The 25798-nt window shown below is 43.6% G+C and overlaps 1 long non-coding RNA gene across 1 annotated transcript in view; it reads left to right on the top strand.

Annotated features, from left to right (window-relative positions):
• The window catches only part of LOC108962136 (uncharacterized), a 29796-nt gene extending 24171 nt beyond the window's left edge, over nt 1-5625 (top strand). Inside the window, exon 6 of the long non-coding RNA XR_007778587.1 lies at nt 482-5625. This is a non-coding gene — a long non-coding RNA (uncharacterized LOC108962136). The remainder of the gene's footprint in view (nt 1-481) is intronic.
• Nucleotides 5626-25798: the final 20173 nt, after the last annotated feature.

The following is a 25798-nucleotide window of genomic DNA, read 5'->3' as shown; positions in this document are numbered from 1 at the left end:
GCCATTATTATTATTGCTACTACTATTATTGTTTACCACAATTCAGGGAAAAAAAAAAAAAGACAGCAGCATCTCAGTGTGGGCTGTGGATGCTTCAGTTTGCCTACAGCTGTAACAAGCCAAGCCTGTACATCCACGTTCTGCTCCATCCTCTGCTCTCCCTGTTGCTTCCTGTGTCATCTTATTCTTTGATATATTCCAGGGTTTGTGTTCCATTTTAACCTAAAACTTGTAGGGCTGCAGCTGCCTATGGTTTGTATATGACATCAGTGAAGACCAGCAATATATATATTGCAATATATATACTGCTGTTCCCTCACATCCCTCCCCAACCCTTCCTGGCTCATTTGGGGCTTTTGAGATTTTTATGGGTAATGAAAAGCTCCTAAAGTAAGAGGAAAATAATGCTTTTTTGTCTATGTCTTTACTGAAGCATTGTAAATGCATGTCATAAGTCTTTTGTTCTCTTTTATTGTTGTAGGATGTGAAACAACAGGGAAGAATCAGACAAGACCTAAATGGAAAGCAAAAATCAGAATATCTCCTTTAATGAAAGCATGCTGTAATATGAATGCCTTTTTGTTTGTGCAAACTTGTAGGTGTGCATACAGGGAAAGGAAGGGGAATAAACCCCAAAAGTGACTTCAGGCTGATCTGAAAACTCCTCTGGGGTGCAATTGCTTGTGCACTGTGGTTGAAGATGGACCAGGAGTGTAACATGTGGTCAGGCTGGCCATAATTCAAGTGCAGACTTGGTTCTGAGCATCCTCATTCCTGCCTCACTTCACCATGAACCATCCCAGGTCTCTGCAACTAAATAGTTCCCAAATTATGGAGTTTGCATCCTAATCTGAATTTTGCAACTCAAGCCTACCTGTGGTTATGCAGTCAGACAGAAAAGCCAACAGCCAAGAGCAACGCCTAGTCACTGACTTTGATCTAGAAATGGTTATTATCCAGCTATCTCCATTACAAAACATCCAGTTTGCTAAACCTGGGTTATCTACTGATTTGGCTTCATTTGATAGGCAAGAGCAGGTCTAGCATGGGAGAGCTTCACATCCCCAAACGATGCCTCTGTCACAAAACTGATAAGTGATAAACCTTGCAAAACCCGCCAGTAGGAAATGACGTCTGACCACCTCCCAGCTGGCTCTACAGTTACTCCTAAAGAGCACCACTGGCAGCCCTTGCAGATGAGATGGAAAAGTGAGCAAATTCCTGCTTCACCCCACAGAGATGAGTGTCTCCAGTGGGCAGAGAGAGGGAACGTGCTGCTGGTGACAGCTACAGCAGCGTGGCTGTGCAGAGGAGTTCAGTTCTCAAGAGATGAGATTAAGCAGATTTTTCATTTTTATTTCCACACAACTTCTTTGAATTTCTTTTTTCCTGGAAGCATAGGAGGAAGTTACTTAGAAAGGAAGTCACTTTGAATACTCTTCACTCCAGATGAGAAAAAACTCTTTATCTGAGGAGTGAATTTGGGTCAGGATGTAGTAGCACAGTCCTCATGCTGAACAACTTGCTGAACATGTGGTAGTGTTTTGTGACATGGTCTGTGGAGTGGGAAGTAGGCTGAGCTCACCCAACCCACCTCATTTATGGCTTTACACAAGTAAATAAGTATGTTTTCAGCCACTCAACACAAGAATGGCTTGCAAATTGCAACCACCATTGCCTGGCAGGTCAAAGGTTAACCTTTTCAACAGGTCAGACTGCAGTGCTAATTCACCTCAGCAGTGAGTCCCAGGCAGCCTGTAATGCATACTTGTGGTGGTTGTATTTGTACAGCATACACATAAAATGAAAACCGTATGACAGAGGTTAGTCCTCTCAAATGGCTGTCACGTTGGCTTGGGTTGCTTTTGTACAGTTATCCACATGTTAGCCAAGATTCTGGTGGTATTTTCGTATGAATTTTATTGACGTGGTGAACTAACTTGGCTAATTTCATAGCTATTATAATCAGCCAGTGGCCCAAGAAATGCACTGCTTTATTTATCTCAAAAATGTTGCTAACTGGTCTGGCCAGATTCAGCTTCCAGTGGTGGCCTTCTTCCAGATGTGGAAAACCCCTTTTTCTGACATAGAGGGTTCAGACAGTCCTCGTGTGCCTGCTCCACAAGAGCACTGATGCTGTGGGCTGAGGGCTCAGCCCCTCTTTCCAGATGTGTTTCCTCAATGTTACACAAAGAAGGAGCTTGCAAGAGCTTCTTCAGCTCAGTTCACACCTGCCAAAGCTTGGACTAAGGCCTGGATTAAATGAAATGTCTAAGTTAGGCATTTAAACTCCCTTATATATCCAGTTGGGGATACCCTGGGGAAGTGCATTTGTCCTTCTGTGTCCACTTTAGAGGGAGCCCGAGGTAACAAATGTCCTAACACAGGGATCATAGCTGGGCACACATAGTCCTGGATAGCTACACACCATGTCAAAAACTCCTCAAACTGCTTCTTCAGGGGGCTTAGATTCTCATACAACCTTGTGTGCCACATGGATATTACAAGCAGACATAATCCTGTGAGTCCAGCAGTCCAAAGGTCTCTGTCTAAATGACCAAAATAAGTCATTTACTGTTTTTTGTTGGCACAGAAGTATTAAAATTTCCTCCTCCACAAAGCAGGAAGAGCAGACACAGCCCAGGACTTCCTGCCCCAGATCCTTCCTGACCAAGATGCCCTGCTCCAAGGGAGGAGCTGTGACCTTCCAAGGCTGTGTCTTGGCACACCAGGACACGCTCATGTCCATAGCACACGTTCCTTGTTCTGTTGCAAAAAACAGGTGAAACAAAAAACTTACCACATAGGCCAATTTCATGAGATTTCTTCTGAAAAGTGAAATGGCAAATAGAGGAGAAATGCCTGAGTGCACATGGAAGGAGACAAGTGAGATGTTTTGGGAAGCTCCCATTCCCATCTCTCAGGGTTCCTCTACATCCTTAAGAAAAGAAGATGAGTGCTCCCCATCTTTGGTGAAATGCTTGATGGAGCTGGCAGTAGCACTCCAGTTTAACACTGACTATAAATGATGCTTACATTTCAACAGCATTTTTTAATAATATTTTTCATAACTTTAAGCTAAAGGAGTTTCCACCAGGGTCATTGAGAGTTCACTAAATGCTGATAGACTGTATTCTGTATTAATGATGCTAAGCTAACTGCCTCACAGAACTGCCAAACCCCTTTATTTAAAGGAATAGCACTTGTATTTCACAAGAAAATATTTTTAAAGCTTTCCTTACTGATAATTTGTCTAAAGAGAGACAAATCTAATTATTTATGTATAATCTGAAAGGTCCAGTGTGGGATGTGTTCAATAAGATACATGCTTTATTTAAACATACATTTAGAGCACTGTGCTACACAGATCATTAAAAGATTTTTTTTTTAATTTTAAAATTAACAGAATATCAGCAATTAGCTTCTGCAGCTAATTATTGGATTTTATAATCCAATTTTATAATAATTTTCTGACTCTTCAGGAACAGCTACAAGGATTTGGCAGAGCCCTTGTACTGAGCTCAGGATAAGGGTTTCCACTCAAGAGGAGAATTGCTGTGTAGGTCCCAGTTTCTACACTTCACAAGGGGAAGAGATTTGCAGCAAATCTGTCCCAGTTCACCCACAGCAGCTAGGTGTGTGACAGAGCTGGGATTTATCCCTTTGCATGGGACAGTTGTTTATTAGGCCAGAAAGTGGGGATTTGTACCAGGCTGTAGGTAAGATGCTCTCTTGCATGGGTCATGTGAGTCAAAAACCACCCTGGCTGGTACTTGTGGAAATTCCACAGTGGTGGTGGCTTAAAAGTGGGTTTTTGTTACAGTCACAAATGTGAAGTGGCCTTAAAGCAAATTACTGAGAAAGTGGTGTAGGTGAGAGAGGGAAGAATCTCTAGGAATAGGTTTTTCCTTGTCAGCCCAGTGCAATCCACTGAAACCCACATGGCTGCACTGAGAATTAACTCCTTGACTCCTCAGGGGAGAATGAATCTGTACAGAACAATCTGCTCACATTTCTCCCCTCCCATGTCACACCTGAAATCCATACAATTTTAGAGGAGCTATTTCTAAGCAGAAACCCAAAGACAACACCAAAAAGTCTCTGCTTCCTACAAGTCTTCTGTCTACTCATCATGGATCAATTTAGGAAGCTGACAAATCTTGCCATTAGAGTGTGAAGACCACAGAAGTGTAATGTGCAATACCAAGCTAACCAAAATGACTCTTTTAGCTCTGACTATTTGTTTTAGTGACTGTTGCCAGAGTGTAAACAAATTTTCAGAAATACACTTGCTGTGTATCCTCTTCATTAAGGACTGGCACCACGGCCACACCCTGACAGAACTGAGATGGCATCCAGAACTTGTGATATCTTGAGAACTGCAGGTTCAGCTTCTCAGGTGATGTGTGATAGGTATTTATTGAGGGCTGTATTCAATGGGAAAACAATTCCTAGGACACTTACCTCTCTGCTTTCCAGTGTGTGAGAACTGGTTCCAGCATATTGCTTTATTGTCTGTGCTCCTGCCTATCTGTGTAAGATGGCATCAAGTGACCCTAAACAAACTTGAGCTGAAGTACACAGGGAGAGGATTAATCAGTCAGGCACTTCAGCATAAGCCTAATGTTAAGCACACAACATAATGTTGAAGTGAAGTCAGTGGTATTATTTGTATGTTCAAAGTTAACCACTGAGCTTATCTGTTGTACTATATCAGTGCCTGATGGCTTGTGCACTTACTTGCAAATTTAAGATACTTAATGTGTTTATTCTGGACTCTTCCTGTTGTTGTGCATCAGAAATTGTTGCCCTAAACCAAGCAGGGTAGTCCAGGCCTAAAGCAGCAGTGCAGCCCAGCTCCTCCTCAGGCAGAGACAGGGCGATGGGATGGAGCTGGCTATGGGCAGGGAAATGCACACAGCAGGTCTGCAGCAGCTCCAGCAGCTGACCAGGTTTTCCAGAGCCCTCAAGCAAATGTCACTAGCTCTGGCTTTAGCCTCCAGGCCAGCAGTTAGGCCAGTGCTGAAGGTTTTGGAAGTTTTTTGCTCACTGGGCTGGGAATAGTGGGAGGAGCGTTGTGGTTTCCCTGTGGCTGTCGCAGACAGAAGAGCTGAGTTCTGGGCTTTGTTCACTCATGGATATTCTGCATTTGTGCAAATCCTCTCACTGCATCACTGGCCTGGGCATGACTGTATTTTGCTGTTCCAGCTCCTCTTTGTGCATGCAGAGGTGACAGACCCCAAGGCCCAGAGACACAAAACCTCTGTGAGCTGCACCACTCCACCTGACTCCTTCTTGTTTGCATGGAAGGACAATCTGGGGAGATTTAGGCAATAAACCAAAATTCCCACCCACTAATAACAAAAAAAAAAAAGTTCTTGAGTGATGTGCTCAGCACCTTCTATTCTCACTGAAGTAGCTCCTTGGGACTACTTTCATGTGTCTTTAGGGAATGTAACCAAATTATACCACATGAGAGCTGGTAATTTTAATATTATGCTGTAAGGGGAAATCTATAAGCATAACAGGAAAGACTGGATGTTTTCCATTCATATTTTTAGAATGGTTGCTTCTCATCTGTGCATATTTGCTTTTCAACATCTCTGGCAAGATCTACATGAATTACTTAACTGGAATTGAAAAGCAAGTCTTACATTTAAATTAAGGTGATAAAAGCTGTTGTATTTTTTTATTTTTTGGAGTATTACTATAGAAGATAAAGATCAAAATCAGACCCAAGAGGAGATAAGACTCGCAAAATACCCAACCTCTAAGCTCATGGCAGGAGATGGATTGTTTTAGAGAATGACTGGCTGTGATCCGAAGCATGGTCCGTGGAATCTGGTGGATCCATGAGGTTTTAATCAGAAGCATTTCCACGTGGGGTCAGTGTTTTGTGACGGGGAGTGCAGGGTGTGCAGAGCTGGGAGGGCTGCAAGGCCATGTGAGTGAGCTTCTGCTGCAAGAACCACGCCAAGTTTTGTGCTGAGAATGGGCCTCGTGCTGAAAGATTGAATTTGGAATTTCAGTTTCTTCTCCCTGTCAGTGAGAAATGTGTAAAATATGGTGAGCCAAAGAACAGCAGGAGATATTTGGTTCAGAAACCAAAACCAGCCTGGGAAAACTGCTGGGATGTTGGGTGACCTCTGCTCATCCCATCAGGATTTGGCCAATTTGAACATGGGGATGTTTTTACAAACTAAACTGACCCCTCTGAGGGCAGCAAACATGGTCTGTGTTGTGAGAGGTGGTGGCACCCACTCCTTGCTCCACACAGCTGAAAACTCCACTTTCCTTGGATGAGGCACAAGGTGGGATCTATTTTCTGCAGGAATCAATCATCTGGGCTGTAGGGCAGGAGAGTTTCTATGCCCACACCCACCCACTGAAAAAAACTCTCCCCAGTATTTCCATGCTTCCCTTTTTGCCATTAAGACAAGATTTTCTCCTGCAACTGAACAGTAAGTGCTTCATAAACAGTTCCTCCGTCTGCAAGTGGACCTTGAAAATTGATTATTTTTTGTTTGTTTCTTTTAGTCTCCAAATGTTTCTGCCATTATGAGGCAGGCAGTTATTTTGCTAGGAAGGAATGTGAAGAATTAGAAAAGTTGAAAGCGATTAGGACTCTGTCTTTTAAGACAGAACCTTTCACAAAGCCTGGCATTCAGCCTGCTCAGAGTGAGCATCATAAGACACCCTGAAGCCTTGAAATCCCTCAGTTCTAAACCCCATGGGGTGGCTTTTGCATTATCAGGGAAGAGATGGTATTGCAGAGACTATTTGATTCATATTTTAAAGGCCTCCGAATTAATATTTATTCTAAGTAGATGTTTATTTTTGGATAGTTTTATTGTTTATAGGAAGGCCACAAAGAGTTCAATGTTATGGAGAAATGGTTACTTTGTATTTATGGTTAACGAAAAAGAAGAAAAAAAGAAAGTTCTAAACAATCCTGCCCCAGTTCTTTATTTCAGGAGACAATGTACTTTCCACCCATGCACAGGCAGTGCTTTACAGGCTGTATAATAAAACCCTGTTCCAGATATTGTCTAAATAGAAACAGATTTAACCCTGCTGTTGTGACTTGCATTGCTGGGTAATGAAAGTTTTCAATCTGGTTTTACTTTGTTTTATGCTCGCTGGAGAGCTGCACATCCACAAAATCCTGCCTCATGCACAGAGACCTGTTGTTCCAATGCCATCTGTTTGTATATAAAAGGTGAGCATCCCCAGAAACAAACAAACAAGCCCAGGATTTGGCCTTTTCTGATAGGCAATGAATTGCAATTCAGCCTTTACAGTGAAATTTCCTGCAAAGACTGCAGGTAATGGAAAAGAACCCAGTGGTTTCAAATGAGACTTGAAGGTACTTCTGACAAGGAGGTGGTGGTTCCTATGCCTTCCCAACAAAAGGTCAGAAACCCATAAATTTTACTAGCCATAAATCTCTTTGAGAGTGAGTCAAATAATTTACCTATGCAGTCATTCACTGATGGCACACTCAAAACTGCTGAAAAGACTTTTTAATTTAAGTTGGCTTTGAAAATTACCCATTGCTGTGTTACCTAAAGCAACCTCCCAGTGTTTCTCCACAGGGGAAAAGCCCTGTGATAAGAGATAGTCCCTGAAGATCTGAGAACAAAAGATGGGCTGCAGCATCTGCATATCAGGAAACGGTCCATTACTCATTAATTGCTCCATTTCCGTGCACCAACGGGGGTCACCCTGTCACTGAGGACCAGAAAGATTGTAGCAATAATATAAATACCTCTTTATTTACAGTTTTGTAAGAAAACATCTTTCCATGTTTGTTATTATATAGAGACTGGGTTTTTTTTTTTAAGTTTCCACAAATAAAACACTCTGGGAGGACAGTAGGAAGTTTGTAATTTGAAGCATTTTGCTGTAGGACTCAAGGCGTATTTCCATGTGTCACAGAGCCACATCCAGCTGTTGGGACATGAACTAAGGACTAGGAGGAACCAGATTCTCCTCTTTGCTCCCCTTCCCATTTCCTGTATGACCTTGAACAAGTTACTGAGTTTCACTGCCTGTGTGTACTGGCAGTACCCTGTTATTCTTCCTTTTATAATCTGTGATACTCCCTTTTATACTTTTAAGTATTTTAAATCCAGAAATGTGACTCTAGTTTGGGTTCCTGCAGCTTCTGGACCTAGTGACTGGGGTCTGTGTGATCCCCTGCTCCAAAGTGGTCTCATCCCTGAGCTGGTGCTGGGGGAGGATGGAGGGAGGGTACCAGTGCTCAGCTGCCCCAGCACTGTGCCCTGCCTGGGCCTGGGATCTCTGTGCTTTTCCCATCTGCAGATCAGAGGTAACAGGGATCACCTCCTGCAGGAGAAGCTGGGTGGGGGTAAATGCAAGTGACACTAAGGGCAGGCATTATTATCATAATGTGTGTCTTACAAGTGCTTGAGGTAGTCACTGACACAACATCCCCTAGGATTTGTGTCCACTTGAACTGCTCTGTCTGTGTAATCACAGAGCAAGAATGGGCAGGTATGACTCTGATTCTTATCATCCAGGATTAAAACACAGCAATCACCCCAGCCCACCTCTTAGTATTCATTTTACTTATTAAAGCTTCCCAACAAGTTTCTGCAGTGATGTTATCTGCTAAATTGTGTGAGGTTTCTGATCATTAAGTGGATCGGTCTTCAAAGAGCTAAATGAAAATGAGCAATAAATATCAGTGTTACTTAGGTCATATAGTGCAAAATGACAAGGAGACCGAAAGACCTTCTGGCAACTGCAGAACAAACAAATATGAAATAGATTCACCAGCACTTTTTGCGGGTTTTCATGAAGTTTCTCAATTTATTTTTTCTTAAAGCAAGTCAAAATGGAGAAGCAGACGTTGTCTTAAAGAGCAGGAGTTCCTGAATTCCCCTGTCTGTTTTGTTCCATTGCTGTGACCTGAAGTGATGTATTTTTACTCCTGCACTAACTTTCTTCTCTGCAGAAGGGACATTGTAATATTTATGTATGCTCTGGGGAAGGTATCATTATTATGGCAATTTCTCCAGTGCTTTGCACATAGACAGATGCATTTAAGGAGGTGAGCCTCCCGCTGGTGGGTGTAAACAGGAGCTTGGAGTTCTGCACCTGCAATTGTGTTTCCTGTATAAAACTGAGCACTTGTACCAGTAGCAGCCTGACTGCAGAGATAAATGAGGCAGCAGCAGTTGCAGGAACTCCTGCTTGTATCTGTGTTTTCATTCATTTGGAAAAATAACCAGCCATGACTGTTGCCAGGGCAGATTGTATCCTCAACCAAACACTGTGAAAATCTTCCACTGCAGTATTAAACATCGCATGATTTCTTAGATAGCATTTTAAGGACTTATTTTTACTCAGTGAAAATGTAATGAAAAAAATAAAAAGTCTGCAACTTCTTATGTCTTGATTACTCTTTTTTAGTCCCATCCCAACGTCTAAAATTATGGCAGCAGCCAAGGTGAATAGTAGGTTTCTCCTTGATAAGCAGCCTAAACCTGTGGATATTGCTCTGGTGAAGCCACATGTTCCTCCTTTATAACGTGTCAGGAGCCCTGAGAGCCTGATGTGTCCATGCAGGCTCCAGCAAACAGGGACCAACTCCTCACCCCACCACCAACCCACTCACCCAGTTCTCAAAGGCCAGAGTTTTGCTCTAGCCAGACTTTCCCTGTCCCTTCACCAGCTTTTCTCCTGCTGAAGAAGCAATATTTGAGAGGGGGAGTTTATCTTGTAATAAAAATAACAAAATTTAACTGAACTAATTTATTTGTCTCTTTTACTGTCTTAGCTTCTGGCATCTCTTCTGTGGTGACTGAAACACTCTTGAGTTCCAAGTGGGATCAAAAGAAAGGGGACATTCAATTCAAATAAGGTTGAAAGACTGAGGCACAGAGAAATGGAAGGAAGAGTCACTTTGTGAAGCAGAGGAGAAAGAAGGCTATAACCCAAAAACCCAGTCTGAAGGCAACAGTCATTTCCTACTTCTGTGAAACCTGTTGGGGTTTCTCTAAAGGAAGTGGGGGGTGGGGAGGGAGGACAGTTCCTGGTATTTTCCTCAGCTTAGAAAGCAGACAAAAGTCATCAGGCTCCTGTGTGAGTGAGAGGAAGTGTTACGGGAAGTGCCAGCTCTGCTGCGGCTCCAGGGTCAGGTACCCAGCAGGGCTGTCAGGGCTAGAAACCTTCACTCTTGTCTCACCCCACTGGACTGATCCCTGAATACAAAGAAAAAAGTCTAGCTGGATGATAAAATGATTCAGGGAAGGGTTGGAAGGGCCTTGACTCCATTCATGCTGCAGCTTGGTACTCTGTGAATCCTTCACACTGGAGTGTGCTGTCCTCTGCACCTGCTGAGCACACCTGGCCACATCTGTGGTGACACAAAGACACCCAAACCCTTTCTCCACCCTGGTGAAATGGTTATTCCCAAAAAACCCCAGCAACAAAAGAGTCAAACGAGATGGCTGGAGAACACATGTTAATTGGTTTCAGGAGATCTTCAAACAAGGCTCAGAAACAAATCAAAGCCATGCAAGGTAACTGTAAAATTTATTGTTCCAAATTAAATTACGGGATACGTTTTAAACATAATATTTTAAACTTCCGTGGAAGCGTTTTAGGGCTTCTAAATTATAACTGTGATCAAGGCATGATGTGAAATACTCTGGCTCCCATCCTGCAGCTAAGTAAATCAGGCACAATGCAGAGGAATGAAGGCTTGGATGTGTTTCCTGGGGATGGGTGTAAGGACACACATCACCTGGGCTCTCATCTGATTGATGTCTGTCTCCTGCCTCCCTTTTCCTGGTGAATACAGAGATCATCCACCTGCACAGCAAATGGAGGGGGGCCAACTGCAGGGGTTTTGGTGGCTCTTATGGGATCAGATCTCTAGTGACTTGGACAAGGACACATAACTGAGTGGCAGCACTAGGAGGAATGCCAATGGATTCTGCTCCCATTTTTTGGATAATAGGTATGCAGCTGAGGAGGGCAGTTTTGTGCAGGGAAAGATTCATTATATAAAAATGTGAAGCAAACCAGAATGAAGATTAGAAGGAAGAAAATTCTGGTCTTGGTTCTCAGCTCCTAAAGTATGAAATTCTAAAGCTGAAATGGTTTGCCTTGTGCTGGAGCCTGGTGTGAGGGGCCCATGTTTTTAAGGATGTCATTTTGCATTTGTTGCATCAGTTAGGATTTACATAGCCTTCTGTAAAATCGGGGCCATAAATGTTGATTTTAAACAAAGACATTTCCATAGGATCTTTATTGTCTGTGTAGTGGTAAAGTGCTATGAATAATTTTTCCCAGGTGCTTAAACAGGTGGTGTCTTCAAGGGAAGCAGGGCTTCTTTCATGTTCCCTATAATTTGTGCTGTCTTAAGCCTTCATTGTCAATGTCTTGGGTGAACATTTATGGCTGCCTGAAATGCTCCTTCTCCACAAAGATGCTGGATACCCAGCTCCACGACTGGAGCAGAAGTGTTACAGTTATTTATTTACAGGGAAGGAAATAACACAGTGGCTCTATTTGCTATTCCTAAATTTATTTTCTCTTCTTTTGTGCAGTGTAAAAATGTTAGTCATCTCCAATGGCCCTTGGATATAAGCTTTCCAAATATATTCTCATACTCTATATAGACGCAGTGATGACACTCCAGCAGTTCAGCAACAGGAAATCTGAAATAGTGGCACTAAATGACAAGGGAAAAAAATCACCAGGGAGAAAACTCTCCATAAAAGTCTGAGGATTATTATGGAGCTTTGGGAAATGTTGCCAGTGCTGGACTGAATACTCGTTGAGCCTTCATTTCTCAGACATCATTGATTAAAGGTGGATGGAAAAGTGCCATACAAAAGAGCAGATTCATGAGCTTCAGCTTTGCCTGTTTCCATCTGCTCTGGGGCTGTAAGTGCAAATCCGTGTAACAGAATTGGGATTTTTAATCTTGTGTTTAGGGCCCAAGCAAAAGTGCCTGGGCTGAGGAGGGGCTGTGTCACCACCATTAGCACATGATGCTCACAAGGCTGTGCCCCCTTCATTAGGAACTCCATTCAGAAATGGGAAGCAAACTGCAGCAGCCAGGTTTGAAAATGGGGATTGATGAGACTGCAAGTTTCCATCTCCTCATTCAGTTTTTTAAAAAGCCATAATACTTGCTTTCCTAAGAAACGTGTCACGGGCTTGGATTTATCAGTGTTTTTAAAAGCAATGGATGTGTCTGCTTGCTGGGATCCATCAATTATGAGGGCATAGATAAGCTGTTTAAACATTTCCATGTGGTTTTGGGGTCTCCCTCAGTGATGCCCTATGTCCATCCTGTCCACGCTCATTTATTCAGGCACACAGAGATTCCACCATGACTGATGACACTGCAGAAGTGAGGGATTGGCTTTTCCCTGGTGGGTATGTGCAGTCAGTACTGCACACACACAGAGGGAAAATGCACATAGGTTTTTGTGGGGGATACCTGAAAGAGTTTGTACTGGGATGATTCAAGACATTGATTCTCCAGCCAAAGGGCTCAAAGAAATAAGAAGCAGAAATATGGTAGTATATGAAAATATAATCTCTGCTTCTCCAGGCACATGCAGATCATCCTGAGGATAATACTACTTATATATATTTATTTATATAGAGTTATATTTATGTGTGTATATATGTGAATGTAAACTTTTTTTCCATTAAAGGAAAAGCTGTGATTAGGGCATGCAAGCTGAAGCAAACTCCTGACTATTTTGTTCAAGAACTCTGGAATAATTTTTTCCTCTTGCTCCTCATCATTTTTCCAGCCATATGGACTTGCCAGTTCACTGCATCATTGCATGTTTATAACACAGCATTTCTTCAGCAGCTGTCACTATCTCCTAATGCCATAGTACATCGTGTATACTGAGTTGCAGGCCACAGTGCTATAGAAAAGACCTTAAACTTAAAGAAAAAAAAAATCAACAAACCTTGACATCCATTGGGATGCTGGTTGTGGATATAGAAAAGGCAGGGAAAGTGCTATGAGCTCTCTCACACATGTCCATTGTTCCAGCTTTGTGTCAGGTTGCTAACTGACCACCAGGGCTTGACATTTAGCCTGGTGCAGTTTAGGGTACATGGAGCTGAGGTGGGCTCCCCTCCCTCCTTGGCTCTCCTGTGCCATGCAGCCTGGGAGCCTGACTTGCTAGCTACTTCCAAGTTGTGCTTCTGACTGGGAAAAAGATGGGTGAAAATAGAATAGGTACATGCCCCCGCAAAAGCTGTGTGCAGATTTTGGAGATTTCAGTGAAGGGGATAAAAGCTGCCCCCAGCCCTGGCCATAGGGACAGATTCAGGTAACAGCTGAGATGCCAAAACGTTGATTGATGTGTGATCTTCCTCCCTGTCTGAAAGAGAAAGGATTTGGAAGAGCTGAGTTAAAATGAGTTGTCTGGAGAGGCACTGACAGAAGCACTGTCATCTGCCACTGCTGTTGTCTTCCTTGCCCAGCAGCTTTCAGACATGGCCAAGAGCTGGAGCAGTTCTGTCTGGACTCTCCTGTCCATCACCCATGCTGGGCCAAAACACAGATCTGCTGAGCACGTGGGAAATGCTCCTCTGGCCGTGTGAGAGCAGGTGTGGGTTTTGGGTCACAGAGAAGGGAGTCTCTTGCCCTATTTCTCATGCAGTCACAGAGAATTTGAGATTCATTGCGTAGGGGCTACCCCAGCTGAGAAGTTGCCCACACAAGTCTGCGTGTCCTGAAGATGTTCAGGCTCCTCAAGCTTTTTGAGAACTTTGGTGTGTGTGACTTTTAGTTTGTGCTTATCATTTGACCATCACCAGAACAGGAAGAAAGGTTTGGTGATTTTTTTTTTTTTTTTTGTTGTTGTTCTTATTCTTTCTAATGAATATTGTGACATGATATCTTGAATTATCAGAGTATCGTACAGTGTGCTGCAGATAGTGGTTTAATGATGTAACATCCCTTCACAGGAAGTAACCCAAATACCTGGTAGTAAGACTGAATGTGATCAGGAAGCACCAGGTCACAAAATGGCCTTTCTGGTTCATCTCATGTGAGCCTGTGAGATGAGATTTTTCAAAAACCAAACTCAACAGGGAACCATTTCTTCTTGTATTCAGTCATTAGCAGAGAAAGAACAATTGTACAGTACTAAGATTATCCAGCAGTAGAAAGAACATCCTAATCCCAGACATGAGAGACAGGATGTCCATTAGGAATGGTAGCCACTGATCAATAGTCTAATTTAGCACAGAGAGGTTTTATTGCTCTGGGAGCTGGAAGGAGAAGAGGGAGGTATTGCAGTGTCTTCAGTTCTAGTTCTGTCTCTGATGCACCCCAAAGAAACACTGGCTGACTCCACTGCTTTTCCACAGCCATAGGATCAAGCAATAATTCTAAAGCAGCAGACCATTATGTATTTTGAATGTGCATTTGATTGCGTATGGGGTGGCATAAAGCAAGAAAATCCATTTTTGACAATGTCAGGAGTAAGCTGACATTTGCCTGCAGTTTATTTCGGATCAAATCCAGCAAATTTCTAGGCCATCAGCAAAGAAAATAACTATGAAAATCTTTTTTCAAGCATTTCGTGCAAATTCATTATTTTTTCTTTTTTTTTTTTTTTATCTAAAAAAAAGTGTAGGGATAAAATTCCAAAGCAGAGATTAAAAAAAAAAAAAAAAAAAGTCCTTTCTACAATATGCAAATACTTTCTACAGGGTATTTTTAATGTTTTCAGAACACCTCTGTCCCCCCATTGCTTTCTCATGCTTCTCAGAAATGAGGCTTCAGACTGGGAGCTGGTGAAGTGCATCACCTTCATGAGTGAACTCGGCTGCCAAAGGTTTTTCCAACCAGATGAAGGGGTAAAAGTTGCTATTATTACATGAAGTAGCTAATTAAGAGGGAGCATTACCAGTAAAACCTTTCTGTGCTGGAATTTCTCTGGGAGTCAGGCAATCACATGAGTGGGAGGTGGCAGGCAGGGTGCTGGCACGCTCTTGCTCCTGCTCTGCCTCCTCCCAGGAATTGCTTCCTGTCTAAAGCTGGGGAGGGCATGTCTAACTTAACACAGGGAAAGTGATAAAATCCTGCTAGCAGAGCCTAATAGATTTTCAAGGAGATTGAGCAGGAGCCACGGAAGGTAGCAGTGAGGCATGGAAAGCAAAAGTACACCAGGCCTCGTTTAATTATCTTTTTCACACTGCATTAATCATCACAAAAACAGGATTATGCCTATTTTTACATCAGTGTTGGAGGGTAATACAACTGTCATTTTGTGCACTGTCTGTCATTAGCAACTGTTAAATTAAAGGTTTGAAAAGTAAAATAATGAAGTCAGACTGCTCCCTTAACCTATTTTTCACCAAGAACTTTTTCCCCTTTGACCTCTGAATCTGGATTTCCCTTATCAAATCATCTTGCTCTCCCTGGCCCCCGCAGTCACCCTGGTATTTTTTGTTCCCATGACCTCTCTCTTCAGCTGTCTGGTTTTCTGTGGTGGTTTGACACAATAATCCTTTTCCTTCCTACAGCACCCCTAACTCCCTCACTACAGAAATCTTCCTCCTTCTCCAGTTGCTCTTCCAGCATCTCTGCTGGTTTCTCGTGTGAGCACAGGTTCCAGGCTCCCTCAGTGTCTGCTCTGGGGCTCAGCTCAGGCCCTGTCCCACCAGCTCAGTGACCACAGCACTTCATCCCTCCCTTGTACCTTCTCCCTGTTTATGCCTCTGTTCCTTGTAGGTGTAAAAGGTCCCTTATGTGCACATTCCCACTTGTCTCCCTGCTTCTCTTGACTTCTCCATTCCTATTTTTCTCTCTAACTTCCTCACTCTCCTCCTCCTCTGTCCCTGCTTCCTCCTTTTTGCCTCCACCCTTGAAATCATTGAAATCACTCAATTTTATTTTTTTTTCCAGATGCAGCCATGATCTGGTGCTTCTAAAAGAGGCACAGAAATTTGGCTTTCTCTGTGCTTAGAGTCTGGTTTAATGATGTGGGATCCTTGCTCACCCCCACAAGGGCAATAAATGAGTTATGAAGTTAAATATACCTTTTACTACACCTGCATAATTATTCTTCCTACACTCTGAGAGGTAGAGGTTCTGTATTAACTTTAACTGTAACAATTAGGATGTCTCAGGCTGACTGTTGCAGCAAAACATGAAGTTTTTGGTGTTCTTAAAAGACTGACCTTGCACTTCACCAGGAATTACCTTGGTCTGAATTTATGGGACAGGGATGAAAAAAATAAGTGTGTGATGTCCTCTTGGGTGGAATTCATCCTAAGCTTTTCCACTCCTTATAGTCCTGAATCAGTACAAACCCTGGCAAATAGCTCACCTGCACACACCTGTGCTTGCTCTGTATTAGCTCTGCCTTGGAGGTGCAGAGGTGTGAGAATTGCAAAGTTAGGCAAAATTCCAAGCTGATGTGTAAGGAGCTGGGTTTTTTATGGGGGTGAAATGAAAGGACGTAAGTCTGAAATCCAGACTATGACAATTTCCAGAGATTTAAGGGTGCAAAATGAATCAGATCAGTCACAGCTCTGGTTTCAGAGGAATGTGCAGGAGTATATCTTCCCACATTAACATCCCCTGACTGTGATCAGTCTTTATCACCCAAACCTCGACCTGAACAGTGGACAATCGACTGCAGCTGTTTCTACTTTACTAATTTGATCTACCTAAGGAAACCACTCTTGCAGGAACTCTAAAGATGAAAAATGGCACCAATTATATTCTCTAATACAATTGATTTCTTAGGACCCGTGTGTACGGTTCTGATTCTGTACAATTCTACTGCCAACTCAGTAAGAAGGGATTTTATGACAGTCTGAAAACTTTCTTTCCAAAGACTGTGTGTGAACACACTGCAAAGCTATGTACATAGGCAGATACTTCCCAACTGAATAAATAAGATTAACTGTATTCAGATCCAAAATTTTACCCATTTTTACGACAGTGGGTAACATAAATGTAGCAAACCCTCTTTTTGGTTCTTGTAGTTTCCATTTTTGTGTGCTCCCATGTGCAACTTTCACTGCAGTTGGCACTGAAGGCAAATCTGCTCTCCTGCTAGTGAATCCACAGCAAAGGTATTGGTAGCTGAGATCTCTGACAGAACAAAAAAAGCTGTGTTCATACAGTATCTAATAGTACAGTGTAAAACCCAGCGTGTTTTAAGATTAGCCAAAGCATTTCCCTTCTCGTGCCACTGAAGAGTCCCCTCTGGAGCTCACTGACACCTTAGCATAACTTCCATTGGGTACAGTTACACAGGTACGTATTATAACACTCATCTTCATAATTCAGGATTTTATAAAGGACCTAAACCTTGCTGTTTCATTCAGGAAATCAGTATCTGGCTCTGCTCTGAGGAAATGCCTCTGCAAGTAGGTTACTCCACCAGGTCGCTGCAGCCGGTATTTTTCACCTTGCTCCAGAGAAGGGTGGGAGGATCTAGCAACTGATGAAGACAGGATAGCAGACAAGACAGAGCTTTGGCTCGACTCCAAATGATAATTTCAGTGTAATTGTTTTGCCTTCAGGCTGCTGTATCTGATTAGACCAGTCTCTCACTGATCCAAGGTTAGGAGAATGCAAAACCACTGTAGTGTTGTGCTAAACACAAGGCAGCCAGGCCAAATAATCTGGGCCAGTTACCCATGCAGATCTGCAGATAGAGGCACACATGCAGTTTTGCATGAGGAACGTAACAGACAGTAGCTCCAAATTTGGGAGGAGGATTAATAATTTGTTAAGATAAAAGTTGTGGTCTCTACAGTAGGTTGGGTAATCATATAAATAAATGTAAAAGTCCGTTTTAGAGCAGCCTTCTTTTAATACTAATTGGATGCAAAAATCTTATCACATTAGTAACCTTCATACCTTTATAATAAGTCTTTTATTGTATTAGCCAGCTTGGTTTTCACTAATATGATACGAAAGACTTGCTAATATATTAGGAAAGTCACTAACACTATTAATTTACTAGATAAATTACTTCTCTATCTTGGAACTTTAAATGAAATGGAATTCACTAATCCTAATTGGTTTGCCTTCTACCAGAATTATTTCCCATTAGTTCAGCATGTTTTCTTTTTTCATACTTGAACAGAAGAGATTTCTTAAACTCAAAGCCTTGGGGTACAGTATATGGGTTTATTAATTATCAGGTATTCATTCAAGGGGGTTAATTAAGCAATAACTTTCCATTGACTGGAATATACAAAGGAATAAAAGGCTTGACTTGTCCTGCTGATTAAAGCACTGAGGCTGTTGTGTCATCATTTTGCTCCATTTGGTTGTGGGGGAATAAAGATTTTTCCACTGTTTAGCACAGAGCTTGGAGCCCCCATTCCTTATGTATAGGAACTTTGTTGCTTTGTTGTTTTTTGTCCTTTTTTCCTCCCCCATCTCTGCCTGGCAATGAGGGTTGTGACCTTCCCTTGCGGCTGTGGATCTTGGTGCTGTTATCCACTGCAATGCAGTAACAGGAGCTAAATCCCCTGGGAAATGAGGAGCCAGTGCTGAAGGCAGCATCCTGCTGAGTGGGTTGGGTATCTCACTGTAAGCACATGACACTTCTGCTGAGGGGCTGGTACTTGGCTGTGTATTGGCTTCCAGGCAGAGTTTATGGTGTTGGCTTTGATGTTTGGGCCTAATTCAAACCTTTTTGGAATCAGTGGAAGGACTCTCCATGTACTTCAATTGATTTTGGATTGGGCCCAGCAGCCTTGGAATAGCTTGTCTGTGTGAGAGACACCCTCTCTTCTCTGGGGATGTTGCCTCATCGTTTGAGCAGCAGGTCAGCTAGAACAGCTCCTTTTGGGAAGGGTTCGAGCTGCTCCCAAACGAGGACTTGAGATTCCTGCAAGGGTTACTTTGGTCTCGGGCTCACCCTGCAGGAACTGTAATCTGTTGGCTTTTAGGACATACCTTTGAGAAGTGGATCCTTTGAGGGTATAAATTAATATACTGGAAGAGAAAAGGGGATTTCCTAAAGCTTCCCCAGGTCCCACTGAACTCCATTTCATGTAGCAGCCTCCCCGGGGCCGTGGCAATCTGTTTTAATTAGAGCTGTCTCTGAGCATCTCTTGATTATGCTGAGGAATGGGGTTCCAGCGAGAATTCAGCTGACCCAAGCTGTGGGAGCGCAAAGGCCATCGTCGCGCAGGCCTCCCACGTCCCCTCATTTGCACCGCGTGAGGCTCCAGCCCGAGCCAGCTCGCTGCTGGCCGGGCTCTGGAATCCATTTAGAAAAGCCTGTGGTTGTGTCTGTGTGCTGGTAAATGCACACGATGCACCGGCTGGGGCTGCCTGAAACTGCCGCTCGCAATCAGCCCTGCATCACTGAGTCAGCGCATCCCGAAGCCTGAGCACATCTCTGCCCAGGGGAAGCAGGGCTGCTCCCCACCACGCCCAGCAGGGTGGGGCCTCCGGGTACCAGCCAGGAGCCCACTCGTCCCAGGCAGAGAAAGAGAAAGAGGTGGAGCTGCAGGCTGGAAAAATGTGTGATATTAGAGTGACTGCTGAGTTTATTCCCCAACAAGCGTTAGCTTGCTTTTCTTCTTGATTGTTTTGGTGATTGTGGTAAAGTGCAGATGTTATGCAATGGTAGGACTGGTAACACTGGCCACTGCCAACTGTAGTGCCAGGAGTCATTTATAAGCTTCCCCAGCAATGAGCTCTGTCAGCACATGCTTCACCTCCTTGTTGCCATTGCAGGCACCGCTGTTGAGCCAAGCTGTGCTGTGACTGAGGCACCCCTTCCACACCAGCCTTCTGGGACAGGAGCTTCTGGCCCCCACGAAACCACTGTGCCCTTGCCATGCTCTGTTAACTCTTGCAGATGAGCTCTGCAGCTCAGCTAGAGAAGCCAAAATTCCAACATCCCCTTACCAAGAGGGACGTTTTGGTGAAACGAAAAGGTTTCGAAATCCCAACAAGAAGGGCTGCAAGATTGCCTTGAGTGCTTGAAATAATGTATGTATACATATATCTAGGTATACCTGTATAACTGCATGAGCCAAATGACTTGCTTTGGCTTGCTTATCATTCTAAGACATAAAACAGGTAATCTAGCTTTATTTGACACCTACAATAATCATCCAAGAAAATGAGAGGCTCTGTAATGGAGATCTATAAACAGGTCTTGCAGGTCATTCCCACCAGCTGGCTCTGCACACCAGGGCTCTATGGAAACGTGACTATAAACACTGTGTTGGATCAAGAGCTGCCCTACTGACAGAAGAGATGAACACTAAGGCAGTACAAAACTGAATAAGTCTCAGAAAATGATTCACTCTCTTAATTAATTTTCCATTTTGGTTGGTGGAATGCCCTTAGGTGGCTGCAGTGGGCTCGAGTTTCTTCTTTCTGGGCAGAGTTCACCTTTGCACAAGGACTGGGAAACTCTCCTCTCCCACCCTCCACACGCTGGGAAGCCCAGGCAGGATCCTTTAAGGGAATATTTTCCTCTACCCAAATCATTCTGAATCACACTATTTCTTAAGGCACAATCATGTGTGGCTCAGAGGCTTATTTAATTGCCAGTGCAGTGGTATGCTGGGAAGCCTGTAGCCTTGCTTTGTTAAGCAATGCCCCTTTCCCATCTCGTGGAAAGTATCCCCAAGTGCAGTTTTCTGTCCTGGCAGCCCCCAGTAAAAGCAGCCCTGTGTGTGAGCAGCCCTTCTTGCGAAAGATGCAGCATTCCCAACTGCCTTCTGCTGGGATTCTCCATTCCCTGGGTGGACCAAGCACTCATACAATAGGGCAGAGCAGGGGAGAAGACCTGGACATGCATTCCCTATCCTTGCAGGATCCATCCAAATTCCTCTGGTCTTCCATCTTGTACCAGGACAGCTGGAGCAAACTCATGCAGCAATGCCAACGTTTGCAGAGTGCTTTTCTGTCAGGTTTGTCCAAGTCCAGTAAAACAGTTTGCTTGCTTTCTTTTGAATAACAACTAACTGAAGGCTCTGCTCCAGCCATTTCTTCCACGATTTACAGCCACATCCTTAGGCACAGTTTTCCCACTGAAATCCTTCACTCGCATCAGGAGACAGGATGACAGGAGTGGAAAGAGCCCCCATGTCATGCCCCAGGCCATCCTAGGGAGGGGACAGGCAATCCTGAGCCTAATCTCTCCTAGGTCTTCCCCTGCAATATGCTTGGAGAAGTGACTAAGCTGGGGAGAGGAGCTGGAGCAACATGAGGTAGATGTGTAGGAGGTTGCCATTGGAGCTGTTCCAGCTTGTGCTGGGAGTCACCTTGACCCAGAGCTACATAGGAAATGTAAAACTGAATTTCTTCTTTCCATTTCTGCCCCACAAACTGCACAGCATAAAATGTATCACTTTCTTATTTTCAAATAGCTTTTCTATCTGCATTATTAATGCAACTAAAACCCAAACCTTCAATTTATCACTCCCTGGATGCTCACACTTAGAAATGTGTGTTATATCATTGTCTGTTTAGAGATGGTGTTAAGTTCTAGCAAGAAAAGAAAGGTGTGGTGTTGGGAACTGTATCTTTCCTGAGAGGACACCAAAGTGAAATGGTTTTTTTTCAGGAGAGAAGTGTGTAAGGGTCTCCCCTGATATGTGTGTAGGGGGACATCAGGAGGAGGGCATGGCCCATTTTACTCTTTACCACCAGGGAGGAGCTGCAATTTGGCTACTTCTGCCATTGAGCCTGCATTAATGTGATTTGATTTTTCCTCCTTCCAATTTTTTTTTTGGTAAATATCAGTTTAAAACCCAAAATAGCCCATTAACAAATCATGGATATTTTTTACCCCCAAGCTTTCATCTGGTTAAGACCTTCCTGCCCTGAGGAAGACTTTGATTAGGGCTCCATATGGTACCAGAGATGGAAGGTTTATGAAGCTGGAGGTTTTTAGCAAACCATCAGAAGCTTTAGGGCTTCACTTTGCTCCTGAGAAAAGCTGATGGTGGAAGAATAGGTTCTCAGAGTCAGACTGGTAGAAAATTACTGACAACCCTAAGAAACCAGGTAGAGACTGCAGTTTTGTCACAGTGAGGATTTTCATGTCAAGACTCCCATGAAAGCCATTGGTGAAATGACCTCACAGGCTCTTCACAACCTGTCTTAGATGGATTTGAGCAGCAGATCTGTGCTAAAGGGGAAGGGGACAGGATTCCCTTTCCTTCTGAGGAGGAAGGAAGGTGCAGAGCATGCAGCTGTTGGCTTCATTACAGCTTGGTGTGGCCACAGGGCAGGGACCCCCCATGGCAGAGACCTGTGAGGGATGTGCCACCTGCCCAGCCATTTGTCCCCACGAGGGCTCACCCTGAGCAAGGTGTGCAGCAGTGCAGTGACCCTGAGGCACCAGTGCTTTGGAGCTCATTCGGCCTCATGCAATGCAAGGGTGGAGGCCACACCAGCCTGAGTCCCAGTCTTGCTTCTGCCAGGTGGGGAAACAACTCTTTAGAGGCTGAGGATGGGAGCAGAGCAGCACAAATTGTTCACATGTATAATTTGTGGAGGTCTGTCCGTGCCTGCGGGCAGGAGTCAGACAAGATCGCTGAGTTGAAACTGGGAGAAATTGCTCCTGCAGCACTCTGAGGTGGGGTGTAAGGTTTCATTTCCAACATCTAGAACCTGCACTCAGCTGCACTGGGGAGAAGCTGCCTGTTTTACCCTGGGCTTCATCAGCAGGGCCAGGATTTGCCTCCCAGAATTAGCAGCCAACGTCAGGACTTCAGTGTGCCAGGCAGCAAAGGGGTCCCTTCTCCAAACATCTGCCCCCAGCACCCCACTAGAGGAGAAAAATATGAGCACAGGGAATTAAAGTGACAGCCCCTGTGATCTGGCATATGTCACTGCCTCTGAGGCTGATTTAACTGGGCAGCAGGTAGAAAAGACAAATATTCACCAGAGGAGCTGGAGAAATGGAGGCAAGGCAGAATGAGATAAAACCTCTTCGAGAGAGTGTTTTACAGTGTGGTTCCTTGGGGGGCTGGGAAGGAAGGAGACAGTTCACCATAAATGGAAAAAGGCTTGAACTATCATTAATTTACCTTGTCTGGGCTTTTTACCACATTTCCATGCAAGAGAAAAAAATGCACCAAAACTCACATGTTTGTTATCTCTTAACTTCACAGGAGATAACTGGCTCACAACAGATTAATTTGGCTGTGTGTTTGCCCAGAGTAGGGAAGGCCTTGTGATGGACTTCTGGTTCAGATGAAATAATCAACCCAGACTGAAAGGGCATTTTTTTGTAAAGGCAATATGAAAAAACAAGCTGCTGCTGTCTGAACTGCCTGACTCCTGCAAATTAAAAACCTAAAGGAGAGGATTTCTTGGAAATCTGTAGAAAGGAGCTAAGCTCCACTGCTTGCAATGAGCCAAATGGGCCTCAGGAGCAGTGAAGGCGGCACTTTCCCAAGGCTGCTGGTCAATCAAAGTTGATCTGGGATGTGACAATCAGCCCAGGTTTTCTCTGGCTCACACTGTGCCAAAAGGAAGTTGGGAAATCAGCCTACATTTACCATTTCTAGCACCAGTTGTAGGAGATGTGTGGGTTCTGCAGGTAAATGTATGCCTGTACCAAATGTAATTTGTCCTCTCAAAAATGATGTCAGCAGCAGAAGAGACACTGAAAGATTTGATCAGCCTGAAGCCAGAACTCAGATAATCACTTTTGCTGTGTAGAAACCAAAGCTGATAGAAATGACAGGATTCCAGTGAAGGCCTGAACTGTCCCCAGGTTCAAGGATTCTTGGATTAAGGGCTAGAGTCTGCTAGGAAATTAGGGTTAAATTCTGTTCTTTCTCCTTTGTAGTGCTGCCTATACAGAAAAAAAAAATGCTTGGAAGGAAGCAAAGTGCATATATACTTCTGCAGCCTAAGAGCTGGTTCCAGTCCTGCATACTTTTATGAAGAACTCAATAAAATGCATTTGCAAACATAATTACAGATGCAGCAACGTCCTCTAATAATGGATTATATAAAGCATGTTATGGAATACATTCATATCAACTTGGTGAATTATACTACCTGCTATAACCAGGTGTTATAAAAACAATTATGGGTCTGTGGGAATTACTGACACAAACTAGGTACCCTTTAAATAAAGTACAATTTCAGGTAGCTGTAAAAGGTGATGTGGAGGGTGGTGAAGTTATTTTGGACATGCTGGAGCCAGCAGCACGGGAGGGGAAGCCCTTCTTAGGGAAAAGCATGGTGATAAATGGTGTTTCCATGTGCATTGGCTGACCCTTGGCTCAAGGCCTGCAGGTTGGTCCAGCTGCCCTTGTGGGGCCACAATATTTTGTCCTGGTTTGTAGTCCCAAATTCCCATCAAAATGTGCAGCTCTTTGCTCACCTAAGCAATGAATGAAAAATAATTGTGACCCTAGTCCTGAATTATTACCAAGTGTTTATGAAGTTGCTTCAATTTGCTGGATTCCCCCATGAAGGCTTTATTCGAAGCCTTCTCAGTTGAATGGAAATTTACTGTTGAATTGTGCAATCTCTGGATAAAGTCTTGGTTTAATTTTGTGAGATTATTTCTTTAGGGCAGAAGGGATGTTATTCTGAGTTATTAGGTGTATTTTGCTGTGTCATCAGAAAAACAAATGGATTTCTTCTTCTACTTCCTCATCACTAAAAACAGCCTCTAGTGAAAGATAAGCAGAACCAGAACAGATAAAAAGGAAGCCCCTTCCCTTGTCTTCCAGCACTGAACCTTTACCCAAAATCTATTTTTTTTTGGTATGGTTCCTGTTGTTGTTCATATATTTCCTAGTTCTGCCTAGGACAGGGAGCACAGTTGCAACCCCACAAGTTCCCATCATCGTGTTTCTTTGCTATTCAGAAAAAAACTTCCCCAGTCCATTTTCTTTTTTTTCCAAAAACGGATGTCTGGGCAACTTGAGAAAGCAAACAGTGCACAGAGCATGGGTACCACCACACCAGTGAACTGCAGTTCAGTTTAAGAATGCAGCTGCAGAAACACACTCCTCAATGCATCAGATGCAAGATTTTGAGGATGAAATGCACCTTACAGGAGGCCCAAAGCCCCGCTTTCTGGAACAAAGACCTGCTTACCTGCTTGCAAATGAGTGAGATGCCCTTTCAAGCTGCTCTCCTGCATATTTTCCCTATGAAATCCAAGTAGATTATGGTGCATAGCCACTGTTATGAGACATGAGATTGGATGCAGCTGGGACACATGCTTAGACACAGAAATTGAGATTTATTTCCATGCAAGCAGCTACCCTGATAATTTGCAAGTACATCTTTCCTCCAAGGACCTGAAAGCACTTTCACAAATATTGTTGGAGTCTCAGAATGTTCTTGCACTTAAGCAAACTCCTTCTCAGAGAGGTTAAGTGATTTATTTGAGGTTTCTCAGTAAATTAGAGGTAGAGGTAGGAAGTGAAACAAGATCATGACTGCAAATGACATCCTTTAACCTTTGGAGGTGCTACTGTGTACAAAGGCCTGATCCCACCAGCCTCACTCATAGGAGCAGTGTCTCTGAAGTTAATGGGATGACTGGCGTGAGAAAAGGCCTGCAATATTTGCCTCTTTAGGCCTTTCTCTGTGAAGTGTTTAATATTTCCCCAGAGGTAAGTTTGGCTTCACCTCCTACAGAGTGTCTTATAGCAACAACAACAACAGCAACAGAAAGGTCAGCCCCATTTTCTTCCTTTAGTGCTCAAAATCAGGATCCAAGGCGAGCGCTCTCTCTGGGCAGGCGCTGAGCCACGGGGACCTGAAGAGAGCTGGTGTTTCTTGGAAATGGGCTTTGAC

Source organism: Serinus canaria, chromosome 11 (genome assembly GCF_022539315.1).
Source record: "Serinus canaria isolate serCan28SL12 chromosome 11, serCan2020, whole genome shotgun sequence".
NCBI classification, from domain to species: Eukaryota; Metazoa; Chordata; class Aves; order Passeriformes; family Fringillidae; genus Serinus; species Serinus canaria.
This window is presented reverse-complemented; position numbering and strand designations above follow the sequence as displayed.